This window comes from Chrysemys picta, chromosome 2 (genome assembly GCF_011386835.1).
Source record: "Chrysemys picta bellii isolate R12L10 chromosome 2, ASM1138683v2, whole genome shotgun sequence".
NCBI lineage: Eukaryota > Metazoa > Chordata > Testudines > Emydidae > Chrysemys > Chrysemys picta.
Genome location: NC_088792.1, coordinates 180,503,975 through 180,526,746, shown reverse-complemented (window position 1 = coordinate 180,526,746; position 22,772 = coordinate 180,503,975). Strand labels below are relative to the sequence as shown.

Below are 22,772 nucleotides of genomic sequence, written 5' to 3'. Positions count from 1 at the left end.
GGAATCTGTGACGCCACTGGGAAGGGAGTGTCCTGGCACACCACATAATGTTTAAACCATCATTACATAGCCACTGTTGAGGGTGAAAGTACTCCTCTGACACAGGGAATTGGTTTCATGCCTGTAGCTGGAGGCCTGTATAGGTCTCCAGTAAACCTGCTAGGTAGGGATCTTTGTTCAGTTGCCTCTAACAGAGAATTGACAACTAGCCTGGCATGAGACCATTTCTGTGCACTTTCTTTCGTATAATGCAAGATAATTATAGTCACATTTTCCATGTTCATTTGCATGAATTCTAGCTCAGGTTTTTTAAAGCTGTATAAGAACATAATTTATTAAACCTACAACATAATCTATCCTAAATAATTACCCAATTTCCTCTTTCTCACTTTCAGAGGACAGACAATAATCAGGTTAGGTTGTTATCTTTATAACCCTGACCTTATAGTTTCTCTTCATTTTCCTCTCCAGTCTTTCTTGAGTTCTCCTCCTCTAATTCACTTCCAACTGATTGAATAGACCCCCAAAAAAGAAAAACTGTACAGAGATAAATCATTTTACCTTGGAAATTTGTCTATGTGAAAAAGAAACAAAGCACTGCCCTCAAAAACTTAGCAAATTACTTTAATCTCACGTATGGAGCAAGTTCATTTATTTTCTTTATATAAGAGGAACAAATTTCACCATGCAAATTGTGCCCCAAAGGAGAGCAAAACAGTCCAGATGGCTAGTTTTATTTCTTTTAAAAGCAAATAAGAGAACTCATGTAATACCTCTGAGTGAAACAATTGCCCATGTTTTGGAGGTCAGTGGTTTATTTATATCGTACTTGGGTCCTACAGCCATTTTTTAAAGGCATGTTGGCTTACCTGCTGGCTCACAAAACCCTCATAAGTAATTGGCTTGAACGCATGTAACAATAGTGACTTAACTGGCCACACTTTGCATTGGATGAAATTTTTTGAATATTTAGGGATGCGAATTACACCCAAAAAGAAATTAGTTGAAGCCCTGCAGAGTTCTAGGTGGCTTTTCTGTTTTCTGAAGGCTCCTCCCACCCCACACAACCACAAAGGGACTGTAATGTGAGGGAACATGAACCTGAGGTAAAGTGGTTGTAAGAAGTGAAAGCTTTTCAAAGCATGCAGGCTTAAAATCTTTCTATGATAAGAGACTTGAATACAGGATACTTTCAAAGTTAAGCCCACTCCTCCTCAAAGCCAGGCAAGGTGGCACTTCTTTTTAGACCAAGAAAGGCATTTGAAGCCTGGAAACTCAAATTGGATTTGCATGGTTATCTATTGCTAATGCGGCAGTATACATCTACCTTACTTTGTATTAAAAAAAAAAAAGTGTAACCAACGAAGATTTACCATACAATATTTCATTTGGACTCTTTACACACATTGAGTATGGCCAAGATCAGCTGTACAGGTGTTTGCTCTTACTGCACTCTCTCTGTTCAGGAAGGATATCACTGAAATGAGGATTACAGAATTTGTAATGGACATCTGGGGATTAAAAGGCAATCAGACACTAACACTGCTGCAATATCTGCCAATACACTTCTTGAAGAAACACAAGAAAATATGCAGTATGAAACTGACAAGGATAGCATCTTCTTAGACATACTGTAGCAGAACAGCAGTCGCAGAAACATCAGTGATAGGATCAGGAACTGTGTGAACTACTGAGCAATGCCAGGGAGAGGCAGGTTCAGTGATGCTGCTATCTAAAATCAGGTGGGTCAGGTATCAGACTTGGCCCATCAACCCACATTGATCAAGCATGATAAACTTGTAATAGACTCCTTCTGCATGTTAGCTGGCATGCAACATGATACCGGCATGAAGCACTGAGGTCAGTCCCTCCTTTGTGCTCCTCTGCTGATGACTGTAGATCCAGAATGGTGGTACCAGGTGAAGAGATGTCCTTGTGACATTGAAGAATAAACTGTCGGGGATGGTAGGTCTGTGTGGGAGCTATCTATTGGCTGGTGTTGTTTACTGGATAAGGCATATTAAGTTTTAGTTTTGTTCCCCCCCCCTCCCCCACTATGGGATCTTTTTTACTCTTCTGGCTGTGCTGATTAACATTGATCAGGCAGGTTTCCTGTCTCGTTGTAAAATGTTATGCATGAAGGCCTGTTGACTGAAGTGCCTGTATTGTTTGTAGACAACAAGATTTCTGTGAGCTTGCTGGGTTAAGTAATGAGCCCAGGTCCTCCGTTGCCTTTGCAAGAGATATGGGGGTGGGACTGAAATTAGTAGGCCTGATCTTCCCTGTTCAGGGACTGCCAGATTGCATTCAGCACGCCTGCAGTGACTCAGAGGTTCTGCACTTGCACGAGGGAGTTGGCGTTAACCTTTTGTGAACGTGTAGATTTGTATTTAAAGGTGTAGCGGGGGTTAGAGCAAAGTAATTTTGTGTGGATGGAAGATGCCCTTGAGAGCAAAAGTGCAGAACACTGGTAATTTGCAACCTTAAAGAGGATAAAGACATCTTAGATCCAGGAGTGTCTTGTATAGTCAGGTTTTTAAAAGTGAACGAGCTCATAGAAGCTCACTTTTTACTGCTGCTTTTAAAAAAGATTTGCTTTCCCCCCCCAAATCCCTTCTCTCTCAACCTTTCTTTTACCTATCCTAGCTGTGTGCTGGAGGAAATAAGCACATAGATTTCCCATCCTCTGGGGGAATTTGGATTGGCATTGCGTAGCATTCTCCAGCTTGCCATCCGCAGTATGGCATTGCCACCACCACAGTTACTACTGCTCTTCATCCATAACAGCCCGCTGACATGGATCTTGAGGGAGCCCTTCTTGTGCTGATATTCTGTAATGATGTTACCTGCCCAGGGGCTTTGGAATTCTGCTCGCCCCAGCATGAGAAAACGAAACTCCATTGTATTTTGTTTGACAGGTCCATGCATTGTGTAAAATTAAAACCAAGTAAACTCAATTCAGTGATGAATAGAGGCATGTACAGTATCCTCAGGGCCAGCATTTCCTCGCCTATGAATCTCCATCAACTGGTAAGGCACTGCAGATCAAGTCTTCCAGAAACAATCCTAAGTGAGTAATAAATCCCTCCTCTTCACTCTTATTTGTTGCAGCAAAGCATAAGTATAGGAACAGGCACAGTAGGATAGGATACGGTGCACAGAACTCATTCAGGGCTTAGCAAGAAGGGTGTGAAACACTCTCCTGGACTAGTCAAAAGACCACAACCTCACAGTTAAAGAATCTGATCAAGGAGAGTTTAGCTGAGACCAAATGTGATGAATTAAGATATAGAGGGATGGCCTCCGAGAAGCTGGCAATTCGGTGTGAGGGTGGAAGGGAAAAATGCTAGCTGAAAAAGACTCAACCTGGTTTCCTTTGTTAAGGAGCCAGGCTAAGGAAGCTTGTTGTACTCAATATAAAACTCTCACAGTTAGCAGCCCTGTTAGTTTGTTTTGACTGGAATCCCAGAAATCCCAATTGCACCAGTCATTTGGGCTTCGAGAATCCGGAGTTTTGTCCTATCCTCCACCGTAACTTGCCTGATCTGTCTCACAGAGCAACAGCCCTAATAGTAGTTCAGCTTATTTGTCACAAAACCTGACCAATCATTTCAGCCGCATCCTCATAGTCCAGAGTGACTGAACTTGTAATAGACACTTTAGCCAGGCCTAAAAGAGACTGTTATTGGAAAACCCAATGTAGTCAATATGATGGGGTCTTGCCAAATCTAGTTCTCTGATTTCTACTGAGATTTTAAAACAATGGTGGTGACAAAAATGCAATTATTCCTAAATGAGGGAAAAGAGGAGCCTGGTGGACAGAATGAACTTTTTTTGAACCTCAAATTCATTTCACTTCAGATTCTGATAGCAGATTTTGGCTGCTTTTTCTTTTATCCTCACCTGTTTATCCATATTCAGGGCCTTCCTTGTATGTTCTGTGGCTGTGACATATTCCCCATGCAATTCACTCCTTGCTGCCCAATTATGCTCCAGAATCTCAGCTTTCATTTAGAAAATAAATGCTATTTCTAGCATGTATGGTTTCAAAGATAATCTTGAGAACATGAACTGAGGGTAAACTGATGCAGTGTTTCTGCATGAGTTTGCAAGCCACCTTCAACCATAGCTCACTGATGTGACCTGCCTCATTCATCTCAGATGAAGACCCACAGACTCCCCAATTCCATGGCTGCAGAATGTGGTATTTTTTCCAAGATGCCACAGCATTCAGCATTTTAACTGCTGAAATCACCAGTTTGCTTCAACCCTATGCCTGACAATTTGTTTCCTTTCTCCATGTTCTGCCTTTTGCTCTCCAGTTTCTCACCTAGAAGAAGTTAATTGGATTACGGTGTATGTGTAATGGCAACAGACCCCGGTTGAACCTGGGGCCTCTGGAGCTTAGTGCATGAGACTCTACCGCATAAGCTAAAAGCCAACTGGCTGGAGAGCAGTCAGTCTCTGTCTCCCTCCCTCCACCACACCCTGGAGATGTGTGGGTTACATATGCACCCCTGCATTATTCCATGGAGCAGAGTAGTGGGGAGCTAGAACTGGAGTCCAGTTTGAAGCCATGGAGTGAGGGGATCCAGAAGCATAGACTAGACTAGACTATGTCAGCTAGACTGCCTGGAGAACAGTGCAGCAGCTGAACCTCATGGAGATGAGGCACTGAACCTGGTTGCAAGTTCTTTTCTTCCCTGGCACCCATGGGTGGAAGGAAGTTCTGAGCTGGGCCTCTTAGACAACATTTTAGCAACCCTGACACATGGTGCTAGCCTGCCTGGAAAACACACCCAAACCTCGTAATTGAAAATAATCAGTCAAATATAATTACCAACATAAATTAGGTCAATAAGTATTTCAGCCAGAGCTCTGTGTGTCTGAACTGGGGATGAGGTGGAGAGATGAAGATGAAGGGTATTACTATGGAGATAGGACAAATACATAGCAGTGGAATTGGGTCCCTTAATGACATAGCACATAGAGGCTCTCATCATATCTAGTACCATCCTTGCAATTTCACTGAGGATCAAAGACTGACCAAATCTTTTGATACAGTGGTCACCTTTGAAGTTCAGTCTTTGCCATTGGTTACCAAACCATCTGTATCTCAAACACGGCCATTACCTTCCAATCTAAGCACAGAAAAACACTGCTGTATCACGGGTACCACTGAGATAACTTTAAAAGCTAACGTTTTAACCACTGTGTCACCTGCATAGGTGGCATCATTATTAGATAAGGCTTTTCAGGGCCTAAACTATCCCAGACCTCCCTCTCAACAGCTACTCTATCTTGCATCATGCCAATGACTCCAGTTCCCCAACCAGTCATCCCGAGTTTCTTTCCCCACAACCCATGCTATTTTTGTGTTGCAAAATAATTGGTTCTAGACATGGGTCCAAAACAAAACTCCGGATCCAAACACCCAGATTTTAGTGAAAGTTTGGCTATAGAACTGTATTTTATAGCTTGGGCTATCTCTTCTCACTTCTTGATAAGATAACCCGGGGCTTGTGTAACTAAAAGATAATTATTATAACTAATGAATATGGTAGTACTCAAATGCCTACTTATACCCTGCCTCACATCCCATTTGTTAGGTCTCCTCTTAAACTAATAATGTAAATTCTTTGGGAAAGAGATGGTTTGACTTTATCGACACAGCACCCAGCACAATGGGGCCACCTGGTTGAGGCCTCAAGTTGTACATAATATGAATTGATGATAATAAGGTACTGCAAATTCCCCTGCCATTCTATGAAAACAGGATTTGCAGAGCTGTGATAAGGAACATGTAACTAGTCCTGGGCAGGAGTGCATTTTAGCCATTCAAACCGAAGATGGTAGCCATTTTGTTTGATGGAATTCTGTACACGACCATGGTAGTTGGGCCCAACACAATGCAGATTGAAAAGAACATGGATACTCTAGTGTTTTCCACAATTTAAGAGCAGTCCGAAAAAATGTTTTGATATCTCCTGCTAACTTACGGTGACCAGATGTTCCCATTTTATAGGGACAGTCCTGATATTTGGGGCTTTTTTTAATATGGGCTCCTATTACCCCCCCACCCCCATCCCGATTTTTCATACTTGCTGTCTGGTCACCCTATGCTAACTGTATCTGATAAAATGAGAGCAAGGGCTGGTCAGTACTTTTCCTGTTATTGTCTAAGAGCAAAGAGCTAAGAATAAGAAAGTATGTTAGGAAGAAGAACAGGAGTACTTGTGGCACCTTAGAGACTAACAAATTTATTAGAGCATAAGCTTTCGTGGACTACAGCCCACTTCTTCTTTCGTGGGCTGTAGTCCACGAAAGCTTATGCTCTAATAAATTTGTTAGTCTCTAAGGTGCCACAAGTACTCCTGTTCTTCTTTTTGCGGATACAGACTAACACGGCTGTTACTCTGAAAAGTATGTTAGGGTCACCTGCATAAGCTTTTAAATTTAAACACAGAAAATTCAAGATAGGTTTCATTAATGTCTGAAAGTGAACTGGGGAAAAAAAAATCCTCAACACCTTTGTAAGAAATGAAAGCTACATACCAGATACAATGAAAGCAGACAGTTATAAAATTGATTACAACATGAAAATTATTGGGGAAGCAGTACCGTCTTCTTGTTAAAGCACATAACCAATAATATGTCAGGAGTCCTGCATTCTAATCCCACCCCTGATACTTACTGAGCAATTTAGTCAAAACATTTAACCCCTATATGCCTTAGGCTATGTCTATGCTAGAGACCTTACAGCTGCACAACTGTACTAAAATAGCTGCACCCAGTGGCGTAGCCAGGTTCTAACATCAGGGGGAGCGAACACATAAAAAAAGGCGCCACCCGACATATCAGATTACTAATTACATACTTTTAAATTTGTTATACATATTTATTTTGTACTTAAAAATAAAAACATGAGAATGATATTGTTTTACAAGTACGTGAGCCCACTTGACAAGTTTTACTGTCCTTGGGTCTGGCTTCCATCCCCTCTCCAACTGTTGCAGCTGTCTGGAGTTGCTGCCTTCCTCATTCACACCTCATTCATTCAACAGGGCAATTGATTAAGGGGTGAGGGGAAATCTTAATCTATTCTTAGCAAAGAGACATTTTTCCTCTATCTTATTCTATCCTTAGGGGCTATAACATTATACCAAGGGCAATGCAAAGTTTCTACATGAGGCTTTGATACAAAGTTTCATGAAAACAGAGGTCACACATGGGTAGACCCACTACCAGGTTATATGAAGAGGCACAATGTAAAGTCATATGAAAATTATCAGAGATTTATCTACAGAAGCCCATCATTGGGGAATCATGGGGGGGCTGGCTGGCCGGCCTTGCTGCTCTCCTGTTCTACAGGAACAAAGGTGACTCTAGATACCAGAACCATCAATCCATCACCTCTCTCCAGTGTGCCATTCAGTCCAAATAAATAAATAATAATAATAAAAAAAACTGTAAAAAAACCCTCCCAAGTTCCATTTACTGCAGCAAAATGTCTTCAAAGGATCAGACAAAGTGACATGCGCAGAATATCAACTACAAACCCATTCAGGAAGGCAGTGAGCAATTCCAAGTGGCTGAAGGCTTAGTGCAGAGAGGCAAGAGAGATGCCTGAGGGCTCGAATTAGGTGTCTGGGTTTTATTGCTGGAGCCTACATTGTGCATAAAAGAACCTGTGGCGAGGGGTGCTGGGGAGCACCCCACCAACCCAGATATGCAGGGGGACTGCATGATATGTGAGAGGGATTCAGTGGGGACCAGACCATCTTCTGTGCCAGCATGGGGGAGGGAGCTGATCCTGGATGTATTTTTAGTGGAGGGGGGGGGGGGGGAATCAGATTCACTCATCTATGGGTGTAACCATTGGGTAGGCTGTGGGAGTGCGGTGCCCCCTAGTGGCTGGTTCCACTTACTCACAGCCAATGAGGTAGTTCCCTTGGCTCAAGGGGGTTGGTACTTGTGGGGCTACAGGTCCAGGGTGCAATCTCTGGGGTGGGGGGTATTGTAAATATAGCATTTAAAGCAGCCAATCCTGCTGCTGCTAGAGAAAACTCAGCTGCCATCTTGGAAAGCGTGGGGTGCAGACATGAGCTCTGGAGCATTTCACATTCTTTAGGGGGCATCTGCAGCTTAGGGGATGGGCTTCTAGATAAGGCAACAGACTGGGTCTTGGGAGATGTAGGTTCAGTTCCTGCCTCTGCCACGGACTCCCTGGGGGGACCTTGGATGAATCACTTAATCTCTCTGGGCCTCGGTTCCCTGGCTGTAAAATAGGGATAATATTCCATCCTCTGTCTGTTTGGAGTGAGGGGACTGTCTCTTACTAGCACAATGGGCCCTCATCTAGCTGGAGCCTCCAGGAGCTACCTTCCTAATACCAGAAGGGTTTTTTCAGACCATGTAGGCCCCCCTTCCATAAAGGTGACCTGACTGAGTGGAACAAGAAGGGATCAAACCCAATACATATGTGGGAGGTGGCATGGTTCTAGTGGATGGGGCACTGGACTGAGAATCAGGAGAGCTGGGCCCTGATCTGAGCTCTGCCACTGACCTATTAAGTGGCCTTGGGCAAGTCAATTCCCCTCTCTGTGCCTCTGTTTCCCCTCCCAACCTGGGCCTGTCTTGCCCACGTAGATTGCAGGCTCAGTCTCTTTCCACATGACTATACTGGGGGTCCAGATCTTTGTTACGGTCTCTGACTGCTCCTATAACACACATCCTGCAATGGCAGAACACTTCTGAACTGTTCTAGTCCAGACCCAAGACAGCAGCATCTCCCCTGACCTGGGCCAAAGAGGGCCATGTTTCCAGAGGACCTAGTTTGCTGAGTCACCAGGGGCTCAGGGACGCAAGCGGGGGGCCAGGCACCTCCCACAAACTCTGCAGCTTCAGCGTGCCCAATAAAGATCTCTCTCCTACAACTCTGCCTGCCTCCCCCAACACCCATTAGTGTTGCTGAAACAAACCCGAGGGGTCATCGTTCCCCCTCCTTCAGCCCCCACTCCAAATGCCAAGGAAAACTTGACACTCAAGTGCATGGAGGGGGTGTCAGAAGCTTGTCCAGAAGAAAATGACACCGCTCAAAAGTTATTTGGAGGCACCTGTATTCAGTGGTGAGCTGGAGCCGGTTTGCGTGAACCGGTTAAATTTAGAAGCTGGTTTAGAAGTGGTTGTTAAAGGGATGGGCAATTGGGAGAGGGAGGTTTTTCTGTCATTACACCGGCCTGCAAGCCACATCCAGCCCGCCTAAGCTCTCGGCTGGGGAGGCTCCCCCGCCTTCCCCCGCTCATAGAGCCTCAGTGTGCCCCGCCGCCGGTGCCAGCGCTCTGGACCGCTCCTGGGCAGCTCCTACCACTTTGAGCGGCATGGTAAGGGGGTGGGGCTGCGAGCTCCAGTGGGCTGTACGGCATCCATACACGCTGCCCTGAGCAGCATGGTAAGGGGGCCAGGCCAGGGCTGGGAGGAGGGGCTGGATAAGGGACAGGGAGCGGTTGGAGGGGGCGGAGGTTCTAGGGGGGGCAGTCAGGGGATGGGGAATGGGGGGATTGGGTAGAGGGTGCAGTCCTGGGAGGTCTCGGGAGGGGGTGGTCAGGGGACAAGGAGCGGGGGGGGGGAGTTGATGGGTTGCGGGTTCTGAGGGGGGACAGGAGGTCGGATGGGGGGGACAGGGGGCTTGTACTCACCAGGTACTCCCTACTAGGTCTTTGGCGGCGGGCCCTTCACTCGCTCCAGGTCTTCGGCGGCTCTGCAGGGCCTGCCATCGACGTGCCACCGAAGACCTGGAGTGAGTCAAGGGCCTGCTGCCAAAGAACAACCCTGCCCTGCCCCGACTCCGCCCCATTGGACCCCTTCCCAAATCCCTGCTCCGCCCCGACTCTGTCCTCTCCCTGCCCCTATTGGACCCCTTCCCAAATCCCAAATCCCTGCCCCAACTCCGCCCCCTCCCTGTCCCTATTGGCCCCTCCCCAAATCCTCTCCCTGGCCCTGCCTCTTCCCCAGCGCGCCGCGTTCCCCCTCCTGCCCCCCATCCCAGGCTTGCCACGAATCAGTTTCGCAGGGGAAGCGCTGGGAGCCAGGACAGGGGAGAAGCAGAACGCGGCGCTCAGGGGAGGAGGAGGCAGAGCGGAGGCGGACTGGAAGTGAGCTGGGCGGGTGCTTGGGGCAGGGACCGGGAAGCTGGGCTGGGCTTTCCCCGTGGGCACTCCCTCCAGCCCGGAGCACCCAGAGTTGGCGGTGGCAAGGCGCCACCTTTGGTGAATATGCTCAGTGGGGGAGCGGCCGTTCCCCCTACTCCCCCCCAGCTACGTTCCTGGCTGCGCCGCTGTAAGATGTCTCATGTAGCTGGTCTATGCCGCCGGGAAAGATTTCTCCTGTCCACATAATTAAACCACCCCCAACAAACGGCAGTAGCTATGTTGGCAGGAGAAGCTCTCCCGCCGACCCAGTACTGTGCACGCGGAGCTTTTGTTGGTGTAACTCGTGTCGCTCAGGGGGGTGTTTTTTCACACCCTGAGCAACATAAGTTATTCTGATATAAGTGGTAGTGTAGACATAGCCTTAGTTTCCACCTCTGTAAAACAGACGTAGTAATACTCATGGTGTTACACAAGGGTGTTATAAGGCTTAAATCCATGAATGTTTCAGATGGTCTTGGAGAGCCATGCGTGGAAGAGGCTATAGAAATGCTAACTGTTGCAACAAATGTGCCCACTTTAGACTTCACAATTGTCGTTATGCCGCACAGCACAACCATTTGGAATTATGGAGACAGGAGGCATAGATTCCAGATTCTCTAAAGCACAGGCTTCTACTGCTAGAGCTGTTAGCAGCCGAGGCCAATAAGCAGCTCTAGTTTTATCCAGTAGTACACATAGATACTAGTAGCTCATTACAATTCTTTGTTGTTAATCAACACTGTATATACAAAACAAATATGAGATTTCAACATTTTAAGCATTTCAACTCCATCCACCCAAGTCAAAAAGATCCAATAATCTAATTGATCAGCAGAAACCAATGTTCCATGAGTGAATAATCCACAGACCAAAATGTGCTAAACTACCAGACTGCTCATAAGCACTCAGACACTTCAGAACTACCATCTCAGACTTAAAGGACACAGCCATCTTGCAAAATTTGTTTTTTAAACAAATTCAGGATGAGCAAAACGATTACAGAAAACACTGCAGCTAAGCCAAGGAAAGAAAAAGCAATACCAGCATTAACATATGTTCCCAGCAACTCAACCTCCTTTGTGTACAAAATAATGCTAATAAGAGGGTAAATTGGTTACCACAATAAAACAGTGCAATGGAAAATGCCTAAGCAATGGTTTTCCTTAAACTGGATAAACAGGACTGTTTCCGTATAGTGTCTTAAAGTGTGAACCTATAACTATACATTGGTATCAGTGAATGACAGCAGTTATTTTATCTGTGATGCATTTATGACAGGCCACCAGTTTTTGGAATGGGTGTGATACAGACAATCTGTGAAAAGTCTGGTGTAGTGAGACCATGAAAAATATGAAAGATTTCTGGAATAAGTGAGCATATGTATGTCTCCGAGTTTCTAAGAAGGCTGAAGTATGAGAATTCCAGTCGTGGGGACTTTTGATACTGCTCCAGTTGAAACAAACTTGCAATAAACCCTGTAGAGAGTTTCATTCAACAGGATGAGCTAACCAAGAAAACAGTCATTTCTGGCTAGTTCCTCAGCATTAGCAGCAGCTGTGAACTCAGTAAACAGTTCTGTTTTCTGGTTGTCAAAGAGCTGCTAAAGCAGATGTGAAACTCATCAAAAATAGGTCACAGAAACACAGAACATGAAAGGGAATGCATCAATATCAGAGCAATCTGAAAATAAGTAACACTGGAATATCTCAGCAGTGTTTGTAATACCACACTGTACCTAATACATAACTGCAGCTTACATCAGATTGCCTTCATGTGATTCATACGATAGGACTTCCTATGTACTGTACTCTGTGCATGAATAAGGGTGTGGTACTTTTAGCAATGAAGGATCAAATTTTAGATATATGTGCTGTAAACGCTTTGCTTTTCTTAGATTCAGTTTTTCTGAGGGGTGCTTTCATTCCTGATTCTCTTCTCAAACACTGTAATTATCCCAGCCTGAGATAAAGCACAGAGCTGAGTGGGAACTTTGCCCTGGGTTATTGTGCCTTTGCCACTACAAACAGAGTACAAGTTCAATCCGTTTGATAGGCAGTCCCCCAACAATGTTCATCCGTAAATGAACTGAACGCATAGCCAATAGGCTGATTAAATAAAATTTTCAACCTGTGGGGCCTAATCGCCTCAGGGTTACTCCTGTTGGACACTTATGTGGATATCTTTCTAGTGCTCTCGTTCGCTCTTCAAAATAGTTTAACTCCTCTGTTAACAGATATTGAGTTGAATAAGATTTAGCCTTAAAGGTCACTTTCAAAGGAAAATAAAGGGCTTGTGGCCTGCTTTGCTCTTTTTTATTGAATCAAGGTTTGTTTTATCTGCTTGTTGTATATGTAACTGGCCCTGCCTGGGCCAATGGCAGGATCTGAACCCATGACCTACAGTGCCAAAAGAATGAGCCTCTAGAGCTATCCTTAAAGAACTATGTTTCAGGCAACCACGCTGTGGGCAGTATAGCCTAGTGGTTGGAGTGGATGTCAAGGCTAGTGGCTGGAGACAGCACTGGGGACTGGGCTTTAGAAACTAAGGGCTAGGATCAGAGCTGGAGACCGTTGTCTCAAACCTGCGCCAAGGGTCAAGCTAGAGGTCAGAAACTGGGTACCAGAGCAGAGCGTCAAGCCGGAGGTAGTGGTCAGAAGCCAGAGCCAAGGATCAAGCCAGAATCACTTAGAGCAAGCAGGGTAACAGGCAAGGTGGGGGTCTCAGGCAGGGCCAAGGGGAGCAAGGCAGACAGCAGGAACAAGGCAACACACGCATAGTCAGTGGGTGTGAGCATTGACCAGTCAGCAATCTGCTGCTGCTAGCTTCAGAACCAGCCTGCTGGCCCCTCCAGCCAATCAGGTGGTGTTGCTGATCTGGCATCCTGTTTCAGGCCAGCTGCACTTATGGGTTGCCTCGAGACTAGCTCTGTGCCTGCTGGCCTGGCTTCCTAATACTAGGTCCCATAGCTTGAAGCAGAAGCAGACTCATCTTCCTCTTAGGTAGACCAGCCAGTAGAGGGGGACAAAGACCCACTCACTCCTAGTGTGTGTGGTTACATTTACATTAGAAATTTGGAGGGACATGTTTATATTTAATATAAAAATAAAGTTAAAACCTGAATTTCAGGTTTTATGTTTATCTCTGCTGGAAGACTCTACAGAGTACTGGACAACTAATAACATTATGACATCACTGAAACTGCAAGTTATTGAGAAAAAGGAGGGATTTTAGTCAAACTCTAAAAATCTGTCTTTGGCTTCTTTTTGTTAGTATCAATTTAACTCCAATGTCTAATCAACTCTTGGGAGAAAAAATGTCTTATGTAGATCCAACCCCAATGTCCCTTCAGTTAAGATGTGAGAGCTCAAAATGCACATCCTCAAAGACCTCCAAGAAGTTCTTTAACAAAACCAATGAAGACCAGACTTGGTATGGCTGATATTTTGGAAGGATTCAAGGTTTAAACTCACATCGGTCTCCTTGGCTAAAATCTCCCTTCGTTGTTGTTCAGCACACATAGTACCTGGATGATGTTCTCTGACTCCCACTGATTGTTCCATTTCAGTGGAAACTAAATTGTAGCTTGTAAAGTGCAATGGGAGTCAAATTTCCCCTGAGCAAGTGGCTCCTCAGGCTGATTCGGTTAAGGTACATCGGTTTCATAGCCAATGTTACATGGGGTTAGGCCAGCATCACGTCCGACCAACTTTGGCTGCCTTATCCCCATGGATCAGGTACCCATGGGAGGCTAAAATGTTATTTTCAACAAATGTGTGAAACTTTTTTTGTGTAAGAAAGTGCTTGGGATTTTTTCCAGGATGTGGGGAATCTGATGGTACTGGTCCCAGTAACCAGTTTTCATCACCAGAACCAGATAAAGCACAGGGTGGAGGAGGATGGTGGACTAGATGAGTTCTTGAGATCCCTTCCAGCCCTACATTTCTTTGATTCTTGTTGTGACGGGATCCCTGGGGTGCAGCCTTGGACTGTGGGACTGCTGTGCCCTCTTAACTCTCTCCAGCCTGGGCTGTCTCTCACAATACTTTGCTAGTGACCAGTAGCAAACCGCTCCAAGTGCCGTGATCACTCAGCACAACAGCATGTAGAGCCCCACACCCAGCTATAATGCATGGATGCTCCCAGAGCCACTCATAAATCACCAAGAAAGGCACCAGAGCCAAATCCCCCCAGCTCCCAGCACTGTACCTCAGGAATATACCGTCTTGCACTGCTCAAGATGAGTAGTGCAAATTTATTAATTGGTTCACCACTTCGTCAATGGAAAGTGGATATACACCAGCCTTTGCAAAACCTGAGCAGATTTGGCACACACTTCATACAAACTCACTGGTAAAGATAAACAGCTAAACAAATTTATTGACTATAAAAGATAGATTTTAAATGATATTAAGTGATAGGCAAAACATCAGGGTTGGTTACCAAAAGAAAAGAAAATATAACCACACAGTCTAAACTCTCAACCCTATTAGACTGGGCAGTAATTAGACTAAGCAGTTTCTCACCCCTCTGGATATTGCAGTCCTTAATATACAGATCTGGTCCCTTAAATCTGGGCCAGTCTCCTCTGTTGGAGTCTTCAGTCTTCTTCTCAGTGTCTTTGTTGCTTGCAGCATAGGTGGGGGCAGGAGAAAGGCCCTGCATGGGGCCACTGTGTCTGTTTTATAACCTCAGTCCCATGTGCTTGGGGAGCACAAGTCCAGGCATGTCTGGGGCACTGCTGAGACTCCAGGCAAGGTTGAGAAATTCCCTTGGTGTGGCTTCATGCAGGTGAGTCATTGCATGGTAGCTCCCTTGCTGGACAATGGTTGTTAATGGGTTGATTGACACACCGCCCGGCTGTTGGTTACTTTCCTTGCTGTTGCCTCTGGGGAGCTAATATCTGGCTGATTCCCCAACTTACAGCATGTTTTAGTGACCACCAGACAACACAATTCTCATAACTTCATGTGCATTAATGATATACATCTATGGATAGAGAAATGACTTTCAGAAGATCATAACCTTCCCCCGATACATATAAACCATGCCTTGTAAGGTAAGAACACGATTATATAAAAATGAGGAATATGGGGGTTCCAGGATGCTCCTCTGAGGTACAGAATGTCACACTTGTCACAATAAATACAATGTAGGCAAATTAGATGGCAACTAGTTAAGAAAACTTGGCAAATATGCAGCTGAGATGAGTATTTTTCCACTGCTCCAGGCTTGTAGCTGAAATAGTAGAATTCTGCACCTCTGTAATTTGGATTTGTTCATTCAGTTTTACTTTCATTTAGGGGTTGAATATATATACACCCAGCAGGAAGTATACCCAAATAAAGCATGATGCCTACAATACATATTTCATTAATACATTTTGGAAACCTCAGTAATGTTTGGCATTTCATCACAGCAGTTACAGATTGGGTTTTATTTCAAAAATTAAGTTGAAAGATACGACACCTAGACTAGTATAAAGATAAATACCACACTACTAGAAGTAGGGTGGTTAATAGCTGCATTAAGCCACTGAAAATGCCCACTGTAGATTTCAAGTTTCCAGAAACCCGAGCAGACTCAGCTGTTGAATAAGAGTTGAGTGGAGCTGGTTGGAAATATGAGAGAGGAGAAATTTCAATGGAAATTTTTTCAAAGCACAAACTGAAGATTTTTGTCCAAAATCCCCAACATTCAATTCTGAAATTCTGCCACCAGGCTTAATAGGAGCAGTGTTTCACTTACCTCATGCCCTCATTCTCCTTTACGGACTGGGCTCCTTGGCTGGACTACACCTCCCATGATGCCCCTCTTGCAGAGCCACTGCCATGCCTCACGGGAGACGTTATCTGCCTGCAGAACCTGGTCCATAGAGGTGAGTAGGAACATGGAGCATCTAAACTACAACACCCATTAGGCACCATGGCAGCGTTTCAGAAAAAAATGTTTCTGGTTTTCAGGTGATCTGCAGAAAGCAGACACTTTCTGTGAAAAAAATTTCATTGAGTCAAAACCCCAATTTTCCACCGAAAAATAGTTTCAGCGGAAAATTTTGGACCAGCCCTAATGCTGAAGGCAGTTAACAAATATGCTGCATCTTCTCTACAACCTGCCCTTCAATGCTTACTGTGAATAATTTCATTATTCATTTTCCTACAGAAGAGACCATGAAAAGTACAAAAAGGTAAATGACTTACAGCTTGTATATGTTTTCAAATACTGCATGCTTCATGGGCTTTCCAGTAGAATTAGTCAAATTTACAGTTTGTCAAGGCTGCAAGATCAGACAAACTCAATGCTTACTGAATAGAGTCACAAGTTTTGTCAAACTGAAGGCAGAACAATTCCTTCCTTCAACTTAACTGGCATTGTGAGGAATAAACATAGAAAAACAAGGTCATTTTAGCCAACAGTTTGAATGTTTCTCTTTGCCATAGAAGCGGTACAGAAAGCAGCTAGAGTGAAATCCTGGCCCCACTGAAGTCAATGGCAAAACTCCCATTTTACTCCTAAAATGCAGTCTATGATTTTTCTCCATATGGCAGGCCCTGAAGTCTTGCAGATATAGAATGCTTCTACATGAAGTGAAGCGGGGAAAAGGGAGGAGGAGATAAAGAGATTTGGACAGAGACTGGGGATAAGTTTTGAGGGGTTCTGTTATCCCAGAAACATGTTAAACTTGTAGGAAGAGCTGGTCAAAAAAAACGAGGAAAAAAATCCAGCAGAAATTTCAGAAATTCAAAATATTTTTCATCCTGTTGTGTTTTGTAACTGTCTGTTTTTTGATTGCCAAATTTCTGTGAATTTTTTTGAATGGAATGTGAAAATTTTGAAAACAGAATGTTCTAGTTTAAAATAAACCCCACATGCCACAGAATTATGCTTGCCATACAAAAGTTAGACCCCAATCCTTCAATCTCACATTCTCAACTTTATGTATCTGAATAATGCCACTGACTGCTCTAGTGCTAAAATTTAAGCATGGTTATGACTGATTGTAGGATCATGGCCTCACACAGGACCAATATAAAAAACAGAAAACAAAATACCCAGCATTTTGCTGATCCACGCCAATTCTTTTCATTTCAAGTTTGCAACAAAAGTTTTCAAAACTGGAAAAAAATTGTAAAAAACTGAAATGCAAAAAATTCTGTAAAACTGTGGCAGGAGGAGCAATTTACATTTTTTGTCCCAAGAAATCCAGCCATCTCTGCTTTTGAGGGATATTCATTTTTTGGCCCCCAAAACGTACAAACAGGAATACATGTGTTTAACAATGGGACCATTCATGTGGGTAAAGTTAAGCATGTGCATAACTATCTGCAGACTCAGGGACTCAAAGCTTAAAAATTCAAACATGTATTTGTGTGAATATGTGATTCTTTAATAAGAGATATGCTCATAGACAGCACACAAAGTGATCATGTAGGTAGAGATTGCTGTAAGAATAGGATTTAACCTTAACCTGAAGCACAGATATCCAACCAGTGAAATTACTAAAATGAAGATTCAGATTTTAAGTGGCCTGGTACAGGATGGGCAGCTAGTCCATCTTTCATGTCAGAAGAGAAAAACAGAAATGAAGGAAATGAAAATGACAATCAAAATAGAAATAAAATGGGTCTCTGACTGGCAAAAATGCCTGTGCGCAAAATGTGGTCAAGAACATAAGCCAAGAAATTGTTCAGCATTTGATGAAATATGCCACCATGTGCCATATGAATTAGGAATTTAAAAACCCGCAAAGTCAAGAAGCTAGTTTAAAAGCTACTTGCTGTAAAATCTACAGAATACATACCAAGAGCAGAGACAGCACTTTGGGCGAATTCTCAGATGTCTTTCAAGGCCAATGATGTCTGGAAGGAGAATATCATACTGAAATATCAAATCAGCAACTCCAGAGATCGGTCCACCAAAGATAATTCCATTCATCTTAGAACAGTGTTTCCTAATTTTTCCATGTTGGCAACCCCTTATTCAAGGTCAAAAATATTCACAACTACCTTACATTTATTGTAAAAGAGTTAAAAAAAAAAAAAAGTATCAGTGATGAGTGTGGTGCGGAGAAGACATATGGTTCAGTTGTTAGGCTGCTAGCCTGGGACTGAGGAGACCAGGGTTCAATTCCATGCTCTGCCACAGACTTCTTGGGTGAGCCTGGATAAGTCAGTCATCTCACTTCTCATCTGTAAAATGGGGGCAATAGCACTTCCCTACCTCACAGAGGTGTTATGAGGATAACTACATTACAGACTGTATGAGGTGCTTAAAACATACTACAGGTCTGTTGCATCTTATGCGCATTTAACATGCACGATTTCAACATTACGCGGTTGGCAAAAACAAAACAAAACAAAAAGAGAAAAACAACAATTTTAATACTAAACCTGTAGTGTGGGCGATTTCGCCCGCCATTGAACTCAATGGGGTTTTGGCTATACGCGGTTTTCGCTTTACGCGCTAATCGCGGAACGGAACCCCCGCATAAGATGAGAGACCTGTATAGTGATGGGGCCTTGGAGTGCCCCTTTGTGGCCTGGGATAGCCCTGCAGGCTTCCTGCCCAGGTGCTTTGCAATAATTGACTCTAGGATCACAATCCTTCCACTACAGTTCCCTTTCACGGGATGTTATTTATTCAGTCTTTTACTAGCTACAAACCCTTTAGCCACTGCCCCAGCCCTTCGTCTCACTGCTTCAGGAGTCCCACAGTGCTCCTTCCTGGGGCCCGTGTGATAGTCCAAACACGATTCCACCCCTTGACACAGTCTCATAGCCCTCCTTCCCAGGGCCTGGTAGCTTTCAGCCCTTCCCAGGCTCTTTTCAGTCCCTCCTGCAATCCTTTGGGGCCTCCGGCTCTTTCAGGAGCAGCAACTCCCAGGTCTTGCTTCCTTCGCTACAGTCATTCCTTCTCTCTCACTACCCAGCCCTCTCCCTTATTTATCCCAGAGGCCTGATTGAGTCACCTGACCCATTTCCCCCTCCCCCGTCCCCGGGGAGGCAAGTTAACTGTGTCACAGGCAGAGCTAGATTTCCAGTTAGACACAGTAGGCACATGCCTCGTGGTGCTGGCATTCTGGGGCACCAACAAATCAACAGCAAGAGTGGGAAATTCAAAAAATAAAAAAAAGAGAAGCAGAAGAAACTCCCGCCTGCCTGCTGGCTCCTCTCTGCCCCCTGCCCACCAAGAATTTCTCTCCCCCGCCAGGAGATCAACAAGGTAGGAGCGCTCATGGGATGCTGGGGGCCATGCACGCTGGAAAGTGGCGTCTCCTCCTGGAGCTGGGTGCACGGGGGGCCCCCCTGGTCAGAGCTTCCTCCCCCCCACAAGGCCAGATGCTGAGTCCCGCTTGCCCTGGCACCAGAGCTGGTGCTACCATTAAGGCAAACTAGGCGGTTGCCTAGGGCGCCAAGATTTGGGGGCACCAAAAAGCGGTGCCCCCCATTTTTTTTACAGCATTCCCAGGCTGGGCTGCTGGTGACGTGCTGACACGTGTGGCTCAGACTCCCTCTCCCAGCGCAGTGGCCACTCCATGCAATTATTGTCATTGCCGGCGGGGGCGGTGTGTTCAGGGAGGGGGCGTAGCAGAGGTGAGCTGGGGTAGGGAGCTCTGCGGCAGCTCCACCCCCCCCGCCCTGAGGCACTCCCCCCTCCCCCGCAGCAGCTCCCCACCCCCCCGGCCTGGGGAGCCGTGCGGCAGCTCCCCACCCCAGCTCATCTCTGCTATGCCCCCTCCCCAAGTGCGCGGTCACCGCTTCACTTCTCCCACCTCCCAGGCTTGCAGCGCCAATCAGCTGTTTGGCATTGCAAGCCTGGGAGGGGAGGAGAATTAGGGCGGGGCAGTGGGAGGAGGCGGAGCAGGGGTGAGCTAAGGTGGGGAGCTGCCGCACAGCTCCCCAGGGGGGGAAGCTGCCACGGGGAGGGGGTGCCTCAGGATGGAGGAGGGGCGGAGAGCTGCCGCAGGGCTACGGGGGGCGCAAGGTGGAAGTTTCGCTCCCTAGGCTCCTTGCACTGGCCCTGCCCGGCACCCCTCGGGCTGGGGAGAGGAGTTGGATTGCGAAGGGGCTTTGGGAACGGGAGCTGCTCTGGGTCCGCCTCCCCCCCCATCTGTTCTGTTTAGCCAGGCTCTAACCTGCTGGCTCATGCTACTTGCAGCTGCTGGGAAGGGGAGGGGGCTGGGGGATTGCTGTCCCAGTGGCAAGAGCCAGAGACGGACTCTCCAGAGCCAGCATCATTCAAAGTCTTGCCGGGGCAGCTCACCACTGCTCCGCGTCCCAGGGTCGGGGGGTGGGGGGTGGACTTTTTTCCCCCTGCCCTTTCTTTTCCCTTCCCCCCGCCCCTTTGGAGGAGTGAAAGGCAGCTGCTTTTCCCACGAACCCACTTCTGGTGCCTGCCTCCCTGGAGCTGAGCCACCTGGGACTGGTGCAGAAGCTGGACCAGTCTCAGCCAGTGCGGGGGGCGGGCGGGGGCTTGGCTGTAGGTGGGGGAGGGGGCACTGAAGATGCTGTGCCTAGGGGCACATAAGGCATAAATCCAGCCCTGGCCACAGGTGAGACTCCCCTTAAAGAACTAGCCACCCTGTGACAGATGCCAGGTAAGTTTCTACAATAAAGAGAACAATGGTAAGCTTACATAATTTGTGTATGTGTTTTGACAAGTTCAAGAATACTTGAGCTTGAAGGACAAGGGAGAGCAAGGAACCAAGATTTCATTTGCTTTAGATTGTAATAACATTTTCAATGCTTTGCAACCTCCCCGTTTGCCTTTTGTGCTCATGCTGGGGGTTGTGACCCCACAGTGGCGAGACATTGCCTTAGAAGATCATGTAAAAACTGAGCTTAATTTTATGGAAAAAATGAGAGCTATTGAAATGGTAGAACAACTAAGCACCCATCTGCTTTCTCACAGGTCTGGACGACATGGGTACCAGTGTGCCGACAGGCCTCCTCTTGCCCGAGGGCACCACATGGGGCAAGATCCTCACCACCACCATCTCCCAAGGATGTGGCCCCTTTAAGGCATATGCTTTCCCTGGAAACTAAGATAATGCAGCCAGCGTGGAGAAGCTCTATGTGAATGGATGGAGGCTGGGGGGAACATAGGATAGAAACAGGGTTTAGAGGCGGGTTTAGAGGCTGAGACTCCAGGAACAAGTGACACCACTGAGGAGATTCAGACACCCCTTAATTAACCCATCAAACCGCCTTTGACATTTTAAGATCATGGCACAGATGCCTGGGAAGGAGAAGGGAGAGAGAAGGAAAGAGGGAGAAGGGTATAGCAAGAATGAGGAAATATACAATTATGTTTAAATCTACAAAATTGTATTTTGTATTCTCCCCCCCCCCCGTTCCTTTCTTCCTCTGGGTTGTTTTGTATTTGTTATCTTTTTAGATGGTAAGTTCTTAGGGGCAAGGACTGGGTCCTTCGTTTGAGATCAAGCATAGAAAATTCTAGCTGAAAAGAGAATTTTCCAGAAAGTGACGAGGGAATGAAAGCAAGGAGTGATAACAAACCAGTTTCCAGCCTTAACTGTAGCATGCACTGAGTAAATTACCAAGTACCAGCTAAAGGCACCAGTTCAAGTTGCTACACTGAGAGAACATAAAGGATCTATTTAGGAGGTCACCAGAGTATAGACAAAAATGCAAGATTATTACGATATAGATAAAAATTAAGGAGGGAATATAGTGTAGGATGTTGTAAACTACTATAAGCCAAGCAGGAGAAAGAAATAAAGATACACGTGGCTACAACTCCCTCAGCACAGAGCTTAGCAGTTGGCAGGGAGAAGAAGCAAATAAAATTCCAGAAGACATAAATAGAAACATCAAATATAAGTTAGAGAAAAGTATTCTAGCCCTCTATAAGATGCAGGGCCGGCTCCAGGCACCAGCCCACCAAGCATGTGCTTGGGGCGGCGCCTGGAGGGGGGCGGCGCGGCGGGGCGCTCCGGCCCAAGAGCGGAGCCGCGACTGGGCTCTCCGCCTTCCCTGCGGCGCTCCTGCCGCCAGGGAGAGCGGAGAGCCCCAGCCGGGCTCTCCGCCCTGCTCCCGGCGCTCTGGCTGCCGGGGAGAGCGGAGAGCCCCGGCCGGGCTCCCCGCCCTCCTCCCGGTGCTCTGGCCGCCGGGGAGAGCGGAGAGCCCCGGCCGGGCTCCCCGCCCTCCCCCCGGCGCTCCGGCCGGTGGGGGATTGCTCGGCGCCCTCCCCTGCCGCGCTGGGGGGGGCGGCGGGTGGCTTTTTTGCCTAGGGCGGCAAAAAAGCCAGAGCTGGCCCTGATAAGATGAATAAATAAAGCATCATATGGAGTCTTAGGGTATGTCTACATTGCCCTGCAGACACAGTTCAGACTATAACAGAGTGAAGAGGTCTATTTTAGTGCAAACTCAAGACCTTTAAGCTTGCACCCACAGTGTCCACATAGAGGAGATACAGTGCAGCACTTCAGTGTGCGCTAATTTACCCCCACTTAGTCCAAACTGCAAGGCAGTGTAAATATGCCCCTAAGTGTAGCTTTGATCATCCTATTATAAAAAGGCAGGTTGAATATTATATTAAATGCTATGCATGTCTTGTAGAGTT

General features: G+C 46.1%; 1 long non-coding RNA gene across 1 annotated transcript in view; it reads left to right on the top strand.

Annotated features, from left to right (window-relative positions):
* Positions 1 to 21,233, top strand: part of LOC135981650 (uncharacterized) — a 43,525-nt gene extending 22,292 nt beyond the window's left edge. Inside the window, exon 3 of the long non-coding RNA XR_010598769.1 lies at positions 21,099 to 21,233. This is a non-coding gene — a long non-coding RNA (uncharacterized LOC135981650). The remainder of the gene's footprint in view (positions 1 to 21,098) is intronic.
* The last annotated feature ends 1,539 nt before the right edge of the window (positions 21,234 to 22,772 follow it).